The sequence below is a fragment of the Protopterus annectens genome, chromosome 4.part0, assembly GCF_019279795.1.
Source record: "Protopterus annectens isolate FY-2018-M chromosome 4.part0, PAN1.0, whole genome shotgun sequence".
Lineage (NCBI taxonomy): Eukaryota > Metazoa > Chordata > Ceratodontiformes > Protopteridae > Protopterus > Protopterus annectens.
The window spans coordinates 567,563,016-567,585,130 of record NC_056733.1 but is presented as its reverse complement, the minus strand read 5'-3'; positions in this window follow the sequence as shown (position 1 = coordinate 567,585,130).

Sequence of the window (22,115 nt, the reverse complement as noted above, 5' to 3'; positions counted from 1 at the left end):
TTTTTACTGTATGCTTTGTTATTCTGCTTTTTGTTTTTTATACTTTGGTAGATTTTCAACAAACTGTGACTAAATGCTTGCTGGTTAAGGTAATGTGAAATGAAAACGCATCTGTAAAAATGTATTTACAAATGTTAGCTTAAGTAATCTTGTAATCACTTTTTTACTGGTGGTTGTTTTTTTCTATGTTCAAAGACAAAGTTTTTGACTAGCTGTCTAGATCTAACATCATTGAAATTTATGGTTTTGATATGGTATGTCAGCATTCATGTGTTTTAGCAATGACTGTCAGCACTTCTGCTGCACTGTAAAATCTCTTCAAACAACATGACACACTTTCTACTCTCAGTTTCATGCCAATTATTCTCCATTATCAGAGGGATTGGTGGTTAAGCACCAAGGTGGGTTTAAGGGTTCCTGTTGCCACTCTTTTCATTAATTACAATACAATTCATAATGACAATGCCGTTACCACAAAGCCTAAAACAATTATCTTAAACTTATACATCGAAAAATATCCAACTTTGAGAAATGATTAGTATAGAATCTTGGAATATTAATAGTCTTAAAGATATAAAAAGAAATGTAGTTATGCACCTAATGTATAAAAATAAATGTAATGTTACATATCTACAACAGACTCATATGCCTACTGAGCAATGGAATAATGATAGAAATAGAAAATTGGTTAGACAAATTGTTGCTGCAGGTAATAACACTTCATCCAAAGGAATTGCAATTATAATTCATGAATCTTTCCTATGGGAAATTTTAGATTTGAAATCTGATTTAAATGGCAGATGGTGCTTCTTTGTTGGCACCTACCCCAAAATAGATAAACCCATAATATTTTTAAACATCTTATAGCCCATGTTCTAATCAACATATCTTTATCTATGAAATTTTTAATATTCTGTTACAATTTCAAAATCATTACTACATTATTGGGGAAGACTCAAATTCCATATTAAACTCTAAAATAGATAGATCACACCAAGATACTAAACAACCACTCCAAGTTACATCAGCCCTAGAAGAACTAATAAATATTTTCAACTTAACTGACCAATTTACTCTTTATCAACATGATAGCTCAGTAAACAAGTTCACCTTTTTCTCTGCAAGACACAAATCATGGTCAAGAATTCATTTCGTAATCTCAGAAAACTTAACATGCCTACATATAAAATACCAAGTACTTCCCAGACATATTTCAGACTATTCTAAAATACAAATAGCAATACGTCCCTTAAACGCCAGGTCAACTAATATCATTACAATACATGGACCCTAAGTCCCAACATAATTCAAAATGAAGAAGTAAATCTTGAAATACAAAACATTATTGCCGAACTTGAAAATGGTCTCACTTCAAGTTCCATCCCCCCACAACATACAATTGGAAGCAACAAAAGCTCTTAAGAGATGTATTCTCATTCAAAAAGCCTCATGGATCAAAAAACAAAATGTGGAAATAAAAACTAAACTGCAATTACAAATAAATGAAATTGAAAGCAAGCTCCAAACCCAATATTCCAGACAGCTCAAAGAAAGCATGATAAACTTACAAAAACAATTATACAACCTACATCAAAATAACCAATCAGTTATGGAACTCAAAATGATCCATAGATATGCAGAATGGGCACAAACACCCTCCAAAATGCTAGCGAGACTAATAAATCAAACGAAAATATCATTGAAACCATTTCTTTTGGCCAGACCGTACAAACATTGACATCATCATTTTTTCTAGAAAAAGAATATATAATCCATATGTATATCATATGTTTTCTATCAATTTATGAACAACCGTCTCCCATTATTTATATGGCTGTTTATTTTCAAATGCATCACCTCTATTTCTATATAAATTTCTTATATACCCTCATATATACATACATTTATTTATTCATTTTCATTCACATATATAGTACCATCATGGTTTTTGGTTGAGAACTCCATGATACATCCCCTTCATATACAATATTATCTATTGTCCTTCCTCTCTATACAAAACCATACATCATGACATGTTCCCATATACACAGATGAATACACACATACATTCATACCCCCCCTTTTTACATATATCATGACATTTTTAAACATATACACATTTTCATGCCCATTATGCCTATTAGGCTATACATAAATGTTTTTATATGTTTTTATATGGAAACGCACAATATGTTTACATTATATATTCTATACATTAAAATTTTTTTATAGAATATTATAATTTATATTTACACATTTTTACATATATTTATATTATATGGATATAATAATAAATTAATTGATTAATATATATTTAATATTTAATATTTATTGTTCTAATATTTTATATTTATTGATTAATGATTATATTTTATACATAATTTATATATGAAATATTAGACAATGAAATTTGATATGATACACATATACACATAGACTTTTGAGTATTATACATATATGTATATATATATATATATATATATATATATATATATATATACATTTATATATGTGTATATATATATATTTTTTTCATGACATACAGGAATATATTTATATATGTCTATATATACATATATTTTTTCCATGACATATATATATCTATATATATATATATATATATATATATATATATATATATATATATGTTTTTATGATGTGTTTTTAGATAATGCAATGAATTTTATTGGTTTTTAAAAAAATTTTCTATTGCATTGAATTTAATGGGCATTTTGTTTAATTTAATTGATTGCATCTTTAAATAGTTTGAGAAACACAATTGTTAATAGGATAATGAGTGTTTAAATTTTGTATAAAAATGCACTATGGGTATGTATTAATTGAGGTCTGAAGAAACATTTGTTAGAACGTGAAAGCGCTAACCGATTTTATTCATTCAATAAATTATCTTTTGCTGTGCCAGCCGTGGAGTGCTCCTTTTGTTTGTATACGGAGACTAATAAATGTCAAAAATGGACCCCCCAAAATCAATGAAATAAACTACAAAGGGAAAATAACAAATAATCGAATATAATAAAGTCCTTTGAAGGAATATATAACAATATATACAATCTTCAAAATGATTCAAATAATAAACACTATGAGGACTTTATAAAATACCCTAGATTTCCCACAGTTAAATGAAACCCATAAAAATTTCTTAAAAGCACCTCTTAAAATAGAAGAAATAAAAATAGCTATCCCAAAACTTAAAGCCAGTAAAGCCCCAGGCCCAGATGGATGCTTGGCTGAATTTTATAAAAAGTTATCTACACCTATCTCCAATATCCTTTTAAGAGTTTTCAGCTACATCACTACTTTCGGCATAACTGATCTTTATACAAATAACTCTAAAGCTATCTCAATTCTCAAGCCAAATTCTGATCTAGCTAACCCATATAACTATAGACCAATTGCCCTTATAAACAGAGATATCACAATTTTTGCTCATATAATAGCTAACAGGCTGAAAAAGGTAATGCCTTACATAATTTAACAAGACCAACTGGGATTTATGCAAATCAGACATATTAGTGACAACACTTTAGTCTTAGACACTATGATTAAGCTACTGGCAAAAGACAAACATCTAAATATGTGCTATCTGTTGATGCTTGTAAAGCTTTCGATAGAGTAGATCTTAATTTCTTATTTCATATACTACCCCTCTTTGGTATACCACGTCTTCATAAACTTAATAAAGACACTATATCAAAAGGCATCTACAACTTTACACTTAAAATTAAATACAACCCCATAAAATTATCCAACGGTATGAGGCAAGGATGTCCCCTACCACCTTATCTTTTCAGTTTTTACATTGAACCATTACTCCTATATTTGGGCCAAAAAACGTATCATCATACGCCTAAGCTGTTAAACACTAATCTCAAATACACAGTTTTTACTGACAATCTCAACATCTATTTCGAGCTCCCAAACACAGATCTTCACAAAATATTAAAATCAACAGAAAGATTCTCTAACATATCAAGCTATAATATTAACCCTAAGAAATCCTATATCTTCCCAATAAATCCCCTCAGATATAAGGAATTCTACTTTCCCGAAACCAAAATAAATCTCAACTATCAACTAAGATTTCTGGGCATAAACTATTCCTACATACATAGTAAACTGCTGAAAGCAAATCTCCAAAATACATGGGAAAACATAGAATGAGACATGAATAGGTGGAAGAATATTAACCTATCTCCACTTTCAAAAGCAAGTATAATCAAAATGAATATTCTACCTAGAATTCTCTATCAACTAAATACCCTCAATCTAAACATTCCCCAAAAATTCTTTCAAAGAATTAAAATTACCCTCTCAAACTTCATTTGGCATCTGAAATCTACCAGAATTAGCTATGATAAACTTATATTACCTAAGGAAAAGGGAGGCCTGGGTCTGCCGGACTTACTATACTATTATTAGTGCTAGTAGATTAATTCAAATAGCTAACCATGTACCTAATAATCAAACTTGAGCTCCTTTATGGACCAAAATTTGGTACAATCAGATAACCTCTCTTAACATTAACCCCCAGCCGCTTCCTTTCTTAAACTCAAAAATCTGTAATTCACTGAAACTTCATCCAATGATCAAATATAAAATTACATTATTCCAAAAATTGTTAGCATCGCTTCACCTGTCTAATATGCTTGACTACCTACAACCATTCATCTTAACCCCAATTTGAAGCTCAATAATCAATCAATAAACCTAACAAATTATACATTAATTAAAAATCTTACAATTTAGGAAATATATAAACTAATCAACTTCAATCCATTTGAAATAAGAGCTGGATTGGGATTAACCAAGAAATATGATATTATACTCAGGCCTATCATATTGCTCATAAATGCTAAATTTCCCACAAAATCTACAAATGAACAAGAAATAAAAATAACCCAGTTAATAATTAAAACTCTAGCATATAAGAACAAATAAATTTTGAAAGCTATAAACTAATAATTGCAATACTATCCCGGAATGATCTCTTATTATTGGCAAGAGCAGACACAAAATATCTCACCAGAGGAAAAATAACTGTTCATAAAAAACACCTTCAAGCTAACCCCCTTTAAAAGCCTGATATACACCCAGATCATGATAAATAATAATGCCTACTATACGCCCAGTGTACTAAACAAATTCAACTCTAAACACTCACTAGTATGTCCCTACTGCCCTAAGGAAAAAGTAGACTTGCTTCACATCTTTTGGAGCAAGAAAGTATACAAATTGTGGTGCTCATTAAGAGCTAAACTTGAGAAAATGGGATATGAGAAAACCACTTTATCATGGGAAACAACAATTCTACACATTATACCAAGTGGCCATGCGCTCTAATCAAGTACTATAAAGGCAAAAATTGGCTAGATAAATCAAAGATCTCTTGGAAAATTTTAGAAACATTGCAGTAAAATTCATATCCTCTCATAAACTTGACAATAAAAACCCAAATAAAATCACATATTTCCTTAAATACTGGGGATATATATTGGACACAATACTAAAAGATTAAAAATGAACTTTCTCTGTCCACTTTCTACTCACTAAACATTAGGTCAACCTACAGGTTGTGAAACCCAAAACAAACTCCCCTATTTAAATAATCCCCCCACCTCAGTTTTACTCACCTAAACAGTACTGCTTTTTCCTCACTCCCTGATATAAATATCCTAGATATATGAAGACCAAGTACAAGTCCAAGGCTCCTTTCTATTTGCCTATTTTCCCCTCTTTCCAGTTGTTACACCCACAGCTTCTTAGGCTTATCTTCCCTTTTGGGAACTATCCACTTTTTTTTACACAAGCATTTAACACCAAATTTATAGAGACAATTAACTTCAAGAGTATCTTTTAGGTGTAAATAAATGTAAATAGTTGTATTAGTGTAGCTTTCTCTGTTTTTTATTTGGATTTGTTTTTGCTTGTTTTGTATTTGAAACATAAATCCTTTACATCACCAATATGAATACCAACAGAATGTAAGTGAAATTTCTAAACGTTGCGGATACCTTTCAGTGTCAAGGATCATATCAACAACCTACATTTTTGTCATAAGAAGTTACAAATCCAAGGACTCAAACAAATAATATCCAAGATGTTTTTTTCTCTTTATCGTCCTGAATATTTTTATTGTACTTTTCAAGTTTATTCAACTGACTTATCTACAATTGTACTGTAATTATGTATTTTTTTCCTCCCAAGTGTATCCATATTCCAATGTATCTGTTAAAATATTTATGTTTTACCCTTCAATTTTCTTTTTCTTTTCTTTCCAAAAAAGAATAAAAATTTATTGAAAAAAAAACTTTTTATCTCCTGTTTCCATGGATCAGAAAATCCTGTGTCAGCCACTCGCTTTGCAATCACAAGGTCATTTTTCTTTCTCCATCAGTTTCAGAAATTTCTGCCAGGAGAAGAACTATAGAAGTCCACACTTCTTGCTATGATTTCAGAACACTGATATGTTATATCTGATCTGCCATCTCTTACCAATCTGTCCAAGCCTATAATTTACATCATATAATTTTTCAGTTGTTTCAGATGAATCCTGCCAGTTAGTGAAAACCTTGTTTTCTGTGGAGGAGACAAAAACTACACCCCCATCTGTGAGTTCGCTGGTCTGTGCATTTCCATTATACACCACTTGTTTTACATCCTGGGTTTCTCCATGTGTTCCTATATGTTGGTCATTGCCACTTTCAGCCTATCTTGTAAAGTGATATAGTGTCCTAAGATGGCTTTAAATGAAGTTCTCTCTCCTTCTTCTTCTTCCCAAGTTTTCTTGGCAATATCTAACAATCCATGAGGGTGTTTGCCATATAATAACTCAAGAGGACTGAATCCCCTTGAGGCTTGCAGAACATCTTTAATACAAAAACAGGAGGTTGAACTGAAACCAAGAGATGAAAGGCTAACAATAGTGCCTAGGATAATGGACTACACATGCTTTGGTTTGCAAAGTATGTTGAAAATGTTAGAGAAAGAGACAAATGCAGGTTCTGTAAAACACAACTAGAAACAAATGCATACCATGTTACTAGGTGTGATATGCACATGGCAAAGGGTCTGTATACTGAAAGGCACAATAATGTGTTGAAACTACTGAATTGGAGATTGTGCAAACACTGCAAAACAGAAGAAAGAAGCAAGCATTGGAAAACAGGAACTCCAAAGTATTACAGAAAATGATGACTTTTATCTCACATGTGATCAGCCATTACTAACAATTCAAAAAATAGATGCAAGAAAAACAGATTCAGTAGTCCGTGAAAAAAGACACAAGTAGTAAACCCAGTGATTAGTGTCTATGTGCAGACACACAAAGTCATAAAATACCAGGATTTGCAAGCAAAAACAGGAGCAATGTAGAAGTTACCCAGATAGTTCCAGTAGTAGTAGGCGCAACAGGTCTAACAAAAAAAGAATTTAAAATTATACTTAAATATGCTACTAATACAGCCGCGGTGGTATGGCGGTAGCATTGTTACCTCACAGCAAGAGGTTCTCCCGTTCAAATCTCGGCTGGGCTTGGGAGTGCCTTCTGTGTGGAGTCTGCATGTCCTCCCCGTGGTTGGGTAGCGTTCGAAAGACATGTGTGCGTAAATGGGCGTGCCTTTGTTGAAGGTTGGGCATCGAGCTGGCACCTCAGCGTTTCGTAAAAATCTACTGCCAATCATTAGCAGACCGGCATTCCGCTGTGGCGACAACTTACTGGGAAAAGCCGAAAGACAAACAACAACTTAAATATGCTACTAATACATACAATCTCATATGAATTACAGAAGAAGGCAATTCTGGGCACGTTGCAGGTGCCAAGAAGAGTACTCTTAACTGTCTCCACAAATCCTTAAAGTTGGAAAAGCACTTCCCTGTTATGTCATGTGTTAACTTGGGAACTACAGGAGGAACTACTTTTCCAAACACAGTTTGTAGCTCTGCTTGATTAATATAATACTATTCCCTTTCTTCATTAATGCAGACTACTTCAATTACCTATTAGAAAAGATCTTCATTTGCATAATGCTGTGCACCTTTATGAGCATAAACATACTGCTGGAATGTAGTAGTCCTCGCAGTTCCCTGCCAGGAATAAAAATATTGCACTTAATTTTGCAATAACACAATAAAAGATAGCTGACTCAACTATTTTTGCAGTCTGTTTATTGCATTCCATAGATAGGCTGGATTTCATCAGCTGCAGGTTTTTCACTGGTTGCAGTTTTCTCAGGGATAACAGTTACCATTACAAAAAGAAAATCTGGTTATACGACCCATTTCCCCAAATAAAAAGGAGTTTGTCTACAGTTGATTATTTTTGTTTGTTACCATAATTTGACACAGGCTTTACCATATGTCTGGATCACTTGTTATTAAACAGTTTAACTGCATAACAATATCTCTACCAATACAACAAAATTTTCATCATCATTTAGGCCAATTTAACACACCCATGTTCTCATCATAGCAAACATACTACTTTTAAAATTATCAGTGGCTAATATTTCTGTCATTTCCCTTCTAGTATGTTGACCCTTAGGATCTAGTAATAATTTAAATACACGCTTTAAATTGCATAACTGAGATATTGCTATTTTTAGAACATTTTCAGAGATGAATCTTTAAGCTTGTGTCTCAGAGAGAACATCAACTTGAGCTAACAATGCTTTTTTTAATGTAATCATAGTCCCGATATTCTGTCTGTCCCATGTTCATTAAAAGCTTTAAAGAGTCATCAGTTAACTGGACTGAGAAGATTCTAGTCCAGTCACTCCAGTCCCATATTTCCTGGTAGGCACACTACTCAAAGGCCATAAAGTATGCCTCAAGGTATTTCTCCATTGTTAGTTGCTTAACAGTTGGAACTGTCTTTGTCATCACCATAAACTTGGCAATCAACACCATCCCCTCTGCTGCAGTGGCCTGTAGTCTGAAGCAATTGCTCCAGGTATCATCTCAGCAAAGGAGCAAATAAAGTACTCTACATGAAACTTTCAACCCACACCACAGGACTGCTTTCTAACCAATGTGGGGAAAGTATTTGCTCAGCTAATGGTCTTCAAATACCAAAAGGTAGAACTCGGAATCCTTTTGGTGGAAACAGTTGTGCCAAATGTGCCTACTGCACCTATCAGTGTGGTATAAATGATAGCAGCAGAAACAATCAATCCGTGAAATAATGACTTATTGATCAAAAAATATTGGGACAGACTCTTTTTGCACATACAGATGACACACCAGAAACTATATAAAGGATCTTTCCTGTTGGTGCCAAAAAAAATATATATATATGCAGTCTCATGTATCAAGTTTACCACAGTCCAAAGGTGCTTTCAACTAAATTCCTTTTTTCATTAATCCTAATGAAAATAGTCTAGGCTTTTTTAGGTTACTCTTCAATGTCTCTGCCTAAATTTTAGCACACTCCTCAGAACCACTGTTCAAGGGGGTACCTCTCCTTGCATTGAGAGGTAAATGTTTTCTGGCTAACAGGGCTACAACCTTTATGTTATACACCAGGTAAACAGAATAACTAGTTATCAACAGTAACTTGTGAGAAGCCTCAGGTCACCTTGGAGCAGCCAGTAGGTTACTAAGTAAAAGGAGAGTTGTACTAATCAACCAGGATAGTTGAAGGATTTAAGGACTTATTTTTGTTTTTTGTTTTTTTTTTTGGTTAAAAATCATTAAGACTGTAACAGAGCCCTTGCAAGTATAGCAACTGCATGGCCTCAAAAGGAGTCAATTAAAATCAGAAAACACAAAGGCTAGCAAACTGTGGTATAGAAAATGCTTTAATAAAGCTTATAAAAAAGAGCAATCACAAACCGTAGCCTTCATCAGTGTTTAGTGAAAAAACATAAAAATCAATGCCCTTATATAACCCAATATAGAAACTAAATTCATGCTCATTAGTTGATCAAATTTTCATTAAGCCCTTGTGGAAATAAACCACCTAGCTTAATTATCCATTTCTTTTCTTTTGTATTTAATATTGAAAGCCACCCTGCTTTATTTGTTCTATTCCCCACAATCCTGTCTATAATACTAAATCTAAAATTAGCATTCTTGTGTGCAATGGAATGTTTGAACAAGGCATTATTGGGTTTTTTGGTCCCAATGTCACTGCAATGTTCGGACAGCCATAGTCTCAAGGGTCTGGAAGTTTGCCCTATATAGAAGGCAGAACACGTGCATGTCGCAAGATAAATCACCCAGTCGGCTCCACAATTGGCATAGAACCTGATGTCATAGACAGTCTCTGTGTTCCTGCTAGTGAATTGTTTGGATTTCATCAATCTATGGCAGTGTGTGCAGTGTCCACAAGGGACACAACCAGAAAGTAGATTCCCTGTCATAGTTCTCTGAATGAGATCCAGTGTGTATCTAAAACCATGTTTGAAGTGGTTAAAATGAGATCCAAGGGTCCTTCCTCTGTGAAACTCTGATATCCTGTTGTATGCTAGGAGGATATTCCAATGTCTTTGGATGCTATCCAATAGCAAGTTAGTATTTCTCCCATAGGTGGTTACAAACCGTATCACCCCTCTATGTTTTATCTTTGCATTTCAAAAGGTCCTTTCTGTCTAGTCCTGAAACCCAATTAATGGCAGTAAGTATATCCCCAGTTTTATAACCCATGTTTTTAAATCTCATGGTCAGGTCCTGTTTGAAATGTTCATAAGTGACTGGATGTGAGCAGATACGCTTCATCCAAAGAAATTGGGATTTGGGAATATTCCTGGTAATGTGTGGTGGGTGAAAACTAGATGCATGTAAGAGGGAATTATACTGTGGATGCTTACGGCAAACCTCCATGTATAGAGTATGATCCACATTCTTGATGACTAACACATCCAAAAATGTTATCTTTTGGGCATCATAATTGACTGTGAAATGTATTTCCCACTTATTGCTGTTCAAGTATTCCACAAACTCCTGAAGGTATTTGATGCCTGCTCTCCACACCATCCAGCAATCATCCAGATAATGCCTCCATATGTCAATTTCATCTGAATATATATTATAGCTAGTGTCTTAAATGGGATGTTCATCTATAAATGCCATAAATAGATCGGCATAAATAGGGGCAAAGGATGCCCCCATAGCCGTGCCCTGGACCTGCCAATAACATTTGTTTTGATAATAAAAAACATTTTTGGTCAGAACATGTTCTGCTAGACAGATAAGGAATGTGTTGAAACCTGGTGGGTATAGTTCAAATCTACATAACCAATATTTAAGTGCCTGTAAACCAGCCCAATGGGGAATACTGGTGTACAAAGCAGATAACGTCCAAAGGACATAATAACCAACCTGGTTCTAACTGCGTATCTGAAATGATTTGTAAATATTCAGTGGTATCTTGAACCCTGGAGTGAACCCTCATTAAGGCCTTTCCACTTGAGCAACTTGCATGGATTTGTACATTCCAAAGGGGGAACTGTATTCCGTGATGGGTCTAATAAAGGCAGAGTACATTGGCAAAATGACTTCCTATTAAAATATTCCTTTGGTAATCAACTGAGTCAGATATAAATATTTCCTGACTATGGTAGCAGCATGATGACTAAATGAAAAAGAGTCATCTATACAAGTGTCCAGGTCTCTTATGATCATATCTATTTGAAGAGGAGTACCACTTATAACATATGAAGTGGGAGCTGCTATTCTGTGAAACGCTACTATGCTGCATTGTTTGGAATTTAGTTTGAGACAGTTATCAGTACAACTGATAAGTGCATATTCCATCCCTTTTCGGAGAGATTTATTAGTGGGTGAGTGTATAATAGCACCGAGTTTGCAGTCATCTGCAAATGTAATCAGTCACACTTCAGGGATATTGGCTTTGAGGTCTACAAAATGAATACCAAATAGGAGATGGCCCAAAACTGATCTCTGTGGTACCCTACTAGTTAACAATTTTGCATTCACAGAGAGTACCAGCTACTAGGGATCTGTTGGATAACCAGTTTGTAATTATATTTATATTACGTTTGTCTACATTTTTACTACTACTATCATGACAGATACTGTCAAAAGCCTTGGCCAGGTCAAGATAAGCAGTGTGCACAGTGTGACCCCTGTGAGACAACTCTGTAGCCTTTTCAAAGTTTACTATATTCATGAGACAGGACCTGACCTTTACAAAACCAGACTTAGTGGGGTCTATATCAGTTAAGTAACCCATGTCTGCATAAGAGAGTTCTGACATCATACATTCCATGGCTTTACATACAAGGCTGGTGAGTCTGATGGAACTGTGATTACAGATGACCATACGGTGTCTATCCCTGTGTAGAAGAGAGACATTGGCTGTTCCCCAGGCATTATGAACAAGTCCTGTGACTAGGCTGTGACTTAGCAGTTTAAAAGTAGAGGCATGGATACAGCATCCTTGACACTAATGAGAATATGGCCTGGTGCAGCGATTAGCATTGTGAACTCACAGCAAGAGGTTCTCCGGTTTGATTCTCAGCTGGGGTGCCTTCTGTGTGGAGTCTGCATGTCCTCTCTGAGTTTGCATGGGTGTCCTCTGGGTGCTCCAGTTTCCTTCACATTACAAAGACATGTGTCTGGAGTGTTTCTTGCCAGGCATCAGCAAAAAATGGGCTTTGTCCCAGTCAAATTTTCCCTGTAAACAAATCTTAAATAAATAAAAAAATAAATGTTATTTGGTCTCACAGAAACACTAATTTTAGCCTTTAACAGAGATTGTAAGATTTATTCCATGGTGATTACAGGGGAAACAATTTTCAGGGACAGTGGGCAGAACAATGTGGGTAGGTGGGGCAACGTTAGCATTAAATTTATCTGGTAATATACTGACTCTGTCCTTGGGATTGGAATGTGATGTTATAGATAAACTCAGTTCATTGAACATTATTCCTTAATTTTCTGGCATAAATGAAGGAAGATTTGTAGTTACCTTTGGTGTCTCTGGCAACATTAGTCTCATACTCTTGATTTATATTTTTAATAGAACTCTTTCCTTTTTGGCATGATTCAGTGGCATCTATATTAGATGATCGAACTTTTAAAAGTTCGAACGTCATATGGTCGACACCATATGATCAAACTTTTAAAAGTTCAAAAATCTAATTAAAAAAAAAAATAAACCACAGAAAAAACCTACCTGAACGTTTTCAGCAGGGGGCCAAGCACTCTTGCACCCCCCACACTCCCTGCTCTTTAAATATACCAACTCCGAGATCGCACTACAGTGCAGGAAAGGGAAATCTTCTCATTCCGCACTGTATGGAGATCTCCATTGAAACGTTCGAACTTTTAAAAGTTCGATAACATAATATAGACCCGATTCAGTGTGTTTGTGCAGTAATGGGATGGGGGGGTTCTTATGATTTTAATTATTTTCCTTTTGTTACATAGTTTATTAATACAGGAGTTGCACCAAAGATGTTTATTCCTGAATATACCATATCTAGAGAGGCTAATACAGACTTCTATACAATTGTTTAGATGCTGGCAAAATGTTGTGTTGTGTCTTTCGGCTTTTCCCGGTTAGGGGTCACCACAGCGGAACTCCGGTCTGCTAATGATTGGTAATTGATTTTTACGTGCCAAGTTACCAGCCCTGACACACAACCTTCAATGAAGGTATGCCCATTCACGCATGTCTCCACACAGAAGAAGCTCTAGCTGAGAATCGAACCGGACAGCGTCTTACTGTGAGGTGACAACGCCACAGCAGCACCAATAAGAGGTGAATATGGTAACCCCCTCAGCTGGGTCTATTTACAGATGATTGTTGGGAATTTTGCATACATCTTCCACAGAATGAAGTAAGTTTGCCCTGGGGAAGTTGATAAACATGGTTTCCTTTGGTGGCAGCATTAAGCCTGACAGAGACGGAAGCAATTTGTAGTCAGATGTAACCTGGGATGAGGAGATGTGGGTAGGGTACAGGCAGGGACTAGGTTGGCAAGAACCAAGTCAAGGACATTACAGCCTCTAGTAGGTAGTTTTACAATTTGCTGCTGTGCATTGGCATTAACAAAGTCTAGGAAATGCTGTAAGTGTGCCAGTCATTGCTTGGGTAATTGAAATCACATAGTGAGATGGTATTTGCTTTGATATTTAACCTTTTGGTGGTATTAAGGTGATTTATGTGGCCTTTCCGGAGATACTGATGGTGATCTTTAGCTAGCAATGATGTAACAGTTGGATTTGTCAAGGGTGATTGGGATCTTCATGTTAGCTTTGTGGGTACTTTGATGTGAGGTGATGTTGTTTCTAACAAATAAAGATAATCCCCTGCAGTTACCCAAGCACTTGATAGCAAAGATAGGTGCTAACCCCTAGTATAGACTGAGTGCTACTACTGCATTGAAAGCACATCTTGGTAACTGCACAGAGATGAATGTGTTCAAGTGGCAGGAGGGCCTTAAGTTGTGGCCTCTTTCTGTGTAGACTCCTAGAATCGAGTTGTGCCACCATGATACTGTCCAAATTTGAGTTTGAGTTCACTATGCAATAATGCCCAGTAGGGAGACTTTGTCTAAAAAAAGGTACTATGGGGCAGCAAAGGCTTTAGCCTGTATCTAGAAGCCCTGGTATGAAGGGTATAAGCCATCTTTGGTGAAACATGAAGTCTTAGCTACCATAACAAGTCTGGATCCCCTTAAAAAGACAAACTACTTAGCCAACTGTTAAAGCCAATTGTCTTATCTTCGTATCTAGGCATCATTCCTAGTGAAAGCAAGGCACTATTTAAGATCAGTGTCTGTCTTGACTCTTGCATGTCCTCCTGGGGGTGCATCCCATGTCATTCACTCTCACATGGGCCATCATAAGGTTTTAATCATACTTGTCTAGTTTAAGGGACCTTAGGGGCCCTTGTGACATCACAGATGCTGGCACCAGACAAGCAGCTTGAAGTCACTCTCTTCTTGTTCAGTTTGGTGAGTGGTAGAGTCTCGATGTCCTAACTACAGAGTCACCTTTAACTAAGATATTCCCTGTGTGGTAACAGATGCAGTGGGCATAACAGGCTTAGGCCTGTTTCCTGGTGATTCTTGGGTGACCTATGTAGAACTGTAGTACATGGAGGGGAGAAGGACTAGATGTTGCATAGTATGCTAAAGGATAATATGTGTAAGTGCATGTTCTTGGAGGCTTAAGAGATGCTCAAATAATCACTGTTGCAGTGTTGCAGTAGTCTTAGCTATATGGGTTATATCCTGCCGAGGATATAAGAGCTGGCCAGCTTCCATAGCATCAGGGCACCTTCCACACAACAAACTGTTAGGTAGCTCGAGCTGAGCTGCCTAAAAACACAGGTCTGCATGACAAGCCCTTAAGAGCTTTCATGCCAACTGAGAGGGAGGTTGAGGCCTGACAAGACATAACTGGGAGTACAAATATACACATATATGCATACTCAAAGAGAAAAAAAAACAAAGGGAGGGAATGGCTACTGCAGCAGTGATCATTCAAACATCTACTTTTATGGTAATTTACTTACAGAACTATACTATGTTCATCATATCTATCAATGCTTCACTAGCCTAAGTTATACAGGTAGGCTACCCTAGATATAACAGTTTGGAGATGAAAGATGAAGGGTCCAGGAACCCCTGGAGAATGGTGCTAGCAAAGCCTCATCTAGAACTACAGAAGGAATCAAGGTTGTAGTGCTTTGTAAAAGTACATACAGAGGGCCAAGAAGTTCCTGCTTCTAGAATACTTCTAGAATTTGACCCTTTACAAAAAGCCATATATGAAAGCCAAGGCCCTGATAGAGTAAACCTTGACCCTGTTATGAATCATTTTTTTGAGGTGAAAGTAGCAAAAGGTAATAGCCTGAGACAACCATTTGGAAGCAGTGTTTTGACACAGGTTGTCCCTTCTTTCTTTCACATGAAATGAATCCAAATTTTTGAAAGACTTTGTTCTGACAACATAGTGCCCAAATTGTCTGTCACCATCCGAGTTATGGAGTACCCTTACGTTTCTGAACTCCAAAATGAGGGAGAGAACAGGAAGTGGATAGTTTGGCTGAAAGTAAACTTGGATACCACTTAGGCATAAACTTTATTTATTTATTTTATTTTACATTTATTTTACATTTGTTGACCGGGCTAGTCCAACTGGATATATCTCCATTTTCAGCAGAGGCCCGGGGAGAAAAGCTCCACATTTAAAAAAGGAATTACATTTTAAGCACATAAAAAAAATAACTCATAATACACATTATTACCTATTTCTAAAAACAAGACTAGTAAGAGTAAGAGCAGGGCAAGAGAAATGACAGAAAGTTGTCTGAAGAAAGAAGAGGAAGTTGAACAATCTAGGGAAAAGTAACATCCAAATGAACAAACTAACAAGTTTTAATACCAAGAAGAGAGCTGAAAGATCAAGGAGAGAGAAGCAGTGAAAAAAGAGAGAGCAAGGATAAAGAGAAATACTAGTGAGTAAGAGATTTGTAGCCATAAGGAGGATAGATGCAGAAGAGGACTTCACAGAGGTAGAGATAGAAAGAAAAAGAGAGGAAGCAGGATGGAAAGAAAAGTAGGGAGAGAGAGATGGATAAGATAGAGCAAATTACTTTAGTCAGGATTAGAGCATGGACACATCCAGTGGCTTTTAAGGTAAATTCTAAGTTTTTGTTTAAACAGAACAGTAGATGCAATGGAAGTAAGTTCAGTAGGTAATTGATTCCAGTGTTTTCCAATAGTGTTAGAGAAAAGGGAATCACCTGCTAGGTTATTGGATTTGGTTAAGGTAACTAGCAGCTTACTTGATGAACGAAGGAGTTCAGATTAGAGTAGGGGTTATGAGGTTAGAGAGTATGGGTGTGTTTTGAGGTTGGTAGAATGCTTTTGGACAAATGTCAGTTGAGACTGTAGCAGCATGTTAGACAATTCAAGCCAGTTAAGTTGCTGCAGATTCAGACAGTGGTGAGTTCTGAAGGGTTGACCAGTGACAAATCTAGCTATATTATTGTATGTGGAACATAATTTTGAGAGATTATTTTTCTTAAGGTTTGTATAGATTGGTGAGGCATAGAGAAGAGTCGAGATAAGATGAGAGTGGGCAAGAGTAGCTTTGGCTTGGGGGGTTAAGAAAGTTTTAATTCTATAAAGAGAGCCAAGTTTCCTGTTTACAGATTTAATGGTATTGTTGATATGACAATCAAAGGTAAGGTTGTTGTCAATCGTGACACCTAGCAGTTTGGTATCGGGGTCGGGTGATATAATGGTTCCATTGTTAGATAGGATAGTAAAGTCTAATAGAGGGATCTGGTACTGGGCTTAAAGAGTAGGAGTTTGGTTTTTTTAGCGTTTAGGAGTAGGCAGCGTTTTGAGAACCAAGTTTCAACTTTAGAGAAAACAGCTTGAGTAATAGTTTGAAGTTCAGAGATGGATTTAGCAGAGCAAATTAATGTGGAATCATCTGTATTGTATACAAGTAGCCTGGGGATAGCTGTTTGTAAGTCATTAATAAAGAGGGAGAAAAGAAGTGGTCCAAGAATGGAGCCTTGGGGGACCCCGAGTGAAATTGGGAGAAGGGATGAGAGTTTATTATCCCAGAGAACAGCTTGTTTCCTGTTTGTAAGATAGGAACAAAACCATTGGACAGTCTTAGATTCTAAGGAGAGAGATTCAAGAATTTTTAAGAGAATAGAGTGGTTGACCATATCGAAGGCTTTGGATAGGTCAATGAACAGAGCTGAAGACAGGGTACAATTATTTCGTTTTTTGTTAATAAGGTCTGTAAAGGTGAGGAGAGCGGTGGTTGTGCTATGAAAAGGCCTAAAGCCATGTTGACAGGGAGTGAGAATGTTATTTTTTTATTAGGTGGTCCATTAACTGATAATGGACACATTTTTCCATGATTTTTGCTAGTGGGGACAACAGAGCAATGGGCCTATAATTAGAGTATTCATAGGAGTTACCTCCTTTGTGTAAGGGTATGATGTGAGATTTTCCAGATGTCAGGTATGGTTTCTTCATTTATGGTTCTGTTAATAAGAATAGATATGGGGTAGGCAATTTCCGCGGCTGATTTTTGAAGGAATTCAGATGGGAGTTGGTCTACTGAGGGGGTGCATGGTTTGAGTTTGTGAATACATTTTTGTATAATGGCAGTAGAGATGGGTTGTAGCCTAAAGGCTGGTAGTTTGGAGGTGGCAGGATTGGGGATACTAGTGTTGTCACTAGAGAGGTGTGAGGCCAACGAGTTAATAGTATCAATAAAGAAAGAGTTGAAAGTGTTGGCAGTGTCAAGGGTGGAATTCTTTTCAGATCCGGTAGGGGAAGGAGTGGTAGTCTGTCCAGGGTGTAGAAGCCTGTTAAGGGTTGACCAGAATTTTGAGGGTTGTTGTGGTTAGCTTGTTGGAGATTACTATAATAGCTTCTTTTATCAGAGAAAATGGCTTTTTGGTAGAGTTTCTTAGGTGTCTAAAGGTCTGTTGGTCTACACTAGATTTGCTAGCTCGCCATTTTTCCATGCTTTGTTTCTAAGATTCATTTTTTGTCTTGTGTCTTTAGATAGCCAGGGGGCAGGTTTAGATTTAATTTGGATGGAGCGTGATGGTGCATGATTATCAAGAATAGTTAGGAAGGTGGTGTTGAAGAAAAGTACAGCTTCTTCAAGGGAAGTGTCTTAAGTGGGTTCCAATTGCAGGCCTTTAGTTCTGTTCTAAATTGAGTAGGGTTGAAACATTTGAGATTGCGTAAGGTCCTATAGATAGGTGTATTGTTAGAGGCATTTCTTTGTCTAATAATAAAGGTTAGATTGTGATCACTAAAGTCATCAGGTACTGTTCCAGACTGATATTTAAGTTGAGGTTTGTTAATAAGTATCCAGTCTAGAGTACTTCCTTTGTTGTTAGATTTATTGATCCTGGTAGAGGTGTTTATTATTTGACTGAAGCCAAAAGGTTGATATGGGAAGCTGGGTTATTAGTAGTTAAAGAGGACCAGTCCAGGTTGAGATCACCAAGAATTATGGTTTCTTGAGGATAGGAGGTGGAGAGCCAACTTAGGATATTTTCTATAGTGGTGGAATTATTTCCAGGAGGTAGATATATACAGATGATATAGATGGATTTTTTAGGGTTTAGTTGCAGCTTCGAGATGAGAAGTTCAGTCTTATTACTGTCTGGGTTATCGTAGGGTATTAATGTTACATTAAGTTCTGTTTTAAATAGAATTGCAACTCCTCCGCCTTTTTTAGTTTTGCGGTCAAGTCTTAGGATGTTATAGCCTGGAGGTAGGATTACATTGTCTTTAGTAAAGGGTTTCAACCAGGTTTCAGTTAAACAGAAAATATCAAAGGAGTGATGTTGAAGAAGGGAGTGGAGATGGGTGATTTTGTTATTGACGCTTCGTATATTAAGGTGACCTATGAGAAAAGTATTTGGATTAGAGGTTGGTAGTGGAAGGGAAGAGTTTAGTATAGAGGTTGCTTCGTCAGATGAAGTGGTTAAGGGCCCTGGGTTGGGGTGGATGTCCCCATCTGCTAAGGTAGAATGCTTATGTTTGAGGTAGGCTGTGATGGGGGAGTATAGTGAGTATTTTGGTTTCCTTATCAAGAGATTTAGAATTTTAATGTGGAACAGTCTGTGATATCTGGCAAGGAGGTAGCTAGGGGTAGATGTAATGTTTAAATGAGTCAAATTTGTGGTTAGGAATTCAAAGGCAGTATGTTTGGGAGAGAAATTAAAGTGGTAATTGGAATTCGATTCATAACAGGTTAGGAAGTATGGTAGTGAGAGGGCCAGAGAAATAATAAGTAGTAGTGTTAGTTTATTCAGAGTAGTTCCTGTTACAGGTGTTTTAGATATTGGTTTGTGAGTTTTGGTAGACATGTTAAACTGTGACAGAGAGGAGTCGACTAGATATGGGTTTAGTATATAGAGAGAGTAAATAACACAGGTAGATATCAAGGTATCTGTGTAGTTTTAAGTGGGGAGAGAGAGAGGAGAGGTAGAGGGAGGTATCAGAAGGAGGGTGGAGCAGGTGAGATAGATGATTAGGGTAGGTGTGAATAAAGAGGAGGTGTGGTATGAAGGAGTATAGGATAGGTGTAGATGTAGAGGGGTGTGGTCTGTTAGGTATAAGGCTACAGGTGCGTGGGGTGGGTGGGATAAGGGGGTAGGGAGGGGAGCGAAGCGGGGCAGAAACAGCCAGAGAAAGAAAGTCTTTGAACTGAGATGTCTTGCAGGATTAGTTTTCAAAGAAGCCCTGTCTCTATGGAAAATGAGAAAGGGATGACTCACTTTAACAGCATGTAACACAGACACACTTCTTGCAGAGGTCAGTGCAATAAGGAAAACAGTTTTCCATGTTACAAATTTCAAGTCAGCTTGATGATCTGGTTCAACTGGCAAACGTCAGTGTCTCCAACACAAAATTAAGATCCAAAGGAGGGGCCACCAGTTTTCTTGGAGGTGTCTTATGCAAAACATCTTTCAAAAATATTTTCTCAAGAAACTACACTAAAGGATGTGGATCCATGGGAAGACATACTGAAATAGCCAATAAATGAACCTTGATGGAGGCGTAAGAAAAGCCAATGGATAGTCGCTCACACAATAGGTGCTGGTTGTTGTTGGCACAAACTAGAAAACCCTTTCCATTTCCTAATATATGATTTTCTAGTAGCAGGCCTTCTTAAGACCCTATTGATTAGGGTCAGAGTGTATGACACACCCCTGTTCTTGTGTGAGTAGATCCATTCTGTGAGGAAGCTTGTTGTAATTACCCCCGAACATCTTTCACTTTTACTCCTCCTGAAAGTCTTAAGTGTTTGTGGTGACTGACTCCTATGGAGCGGGAGAAGGGGGACCTGGATTTAGAGATATTGCTGTCTCTACCAAGTGATTTCTCTTCTGACAAATCCAAGAAATGGGATTTAAAAAGATAAAGGATGTTTGTGCTGGGATCAAAGAGACCTAAGATACCAGTGTATCTTTCCCATGTGGAGTCTTGCCATGGGGTATCAAGAGAATCGGGTCTATATTAGCAGAGCGAAAATACATTTATGCGAATAAGTAAATGTTGACACGTATTGCGCGAAATGGGATTAGAGCGAATGTCCAAAACCGTGAATGTGGTTATTTCGAATTACCATGGTTGGCCCATCTGTGGATTAACTGCATAAGGTAAGTGTTGGATAGTTAGGGACTTTAGGGTTAGGGTACAGGTTAACCTTAGTGCATAGATAGGTAATGTATGTAAGATTTAGTGTAGGGTTAGAAGTAAGGTTTTGTTAAATGTATGTATATAGATTGTTCATTTTGTTAGTCTATATTTTCGAAGGGGAAGTGTGCGGTAGTTACAGACCATAAGGTTAGGGAGGGGTTAAGGATAGTGCATAGTTAGTTGTGTATGTGGGGTTTTGTGTGGGGCTAGAAGTAGGGTTTTGTTAAATGTATGTATGTAAATTATTTATTTTGTTAGTGTATATTTTGGTAGGGGAAGTGTGTGGTAGTTACGGACCTTAGGGTTAGAGAGGGGTTAAGGGTAGTGTATAGTTAGTTGTGTATGTGGGGTTTAGTATAGGGCAAGAAGTAGGGTTTTGATGGTTACTTTAGGTTAGAAGTATGGTTTGGTTAGTGTATGTATGTGGTTTATTTATTTTGTTTGGGTAGGTAGTATTTAGCGGGTGGTGGGGTTGGCTGACTATGACAGTTCGGTATTTTATTTTTCGCTATTTAGTGCGTTCGGGATTTTTACGGTTCGTGGTATAGGGGTCGATGTTTAGGTATTCGCTATAAGGGTTTTTCGATTTGGTAATATAGACCCAAGAGAATCATACATGTCATGAGACCCAAAATCCTGAGGTATTCCCTTGCAGAGGCAAAGTTTGAGTGGAAAACCCTAGAAACATATCTAGATATAGACTATTTTTTCCTGTTTAAAGAAAGTCTTTGAACTGAGATGTCTTGCAGATGCCCCAGGAACACAGTCTTGTGTGATGGAGTAAAAAAAAAAAAAAAAAAAAGATTTTTGAATGTCCTGTTGCAATCCCAGCTTGTGTAAGAGCTCTCTCACCCAAGTGACAGAGTCCTGTCAGCTAGAGAAAAGGTTGTGCAAAGATAGTCAAGTTGTCTAAATAAGGAAAAA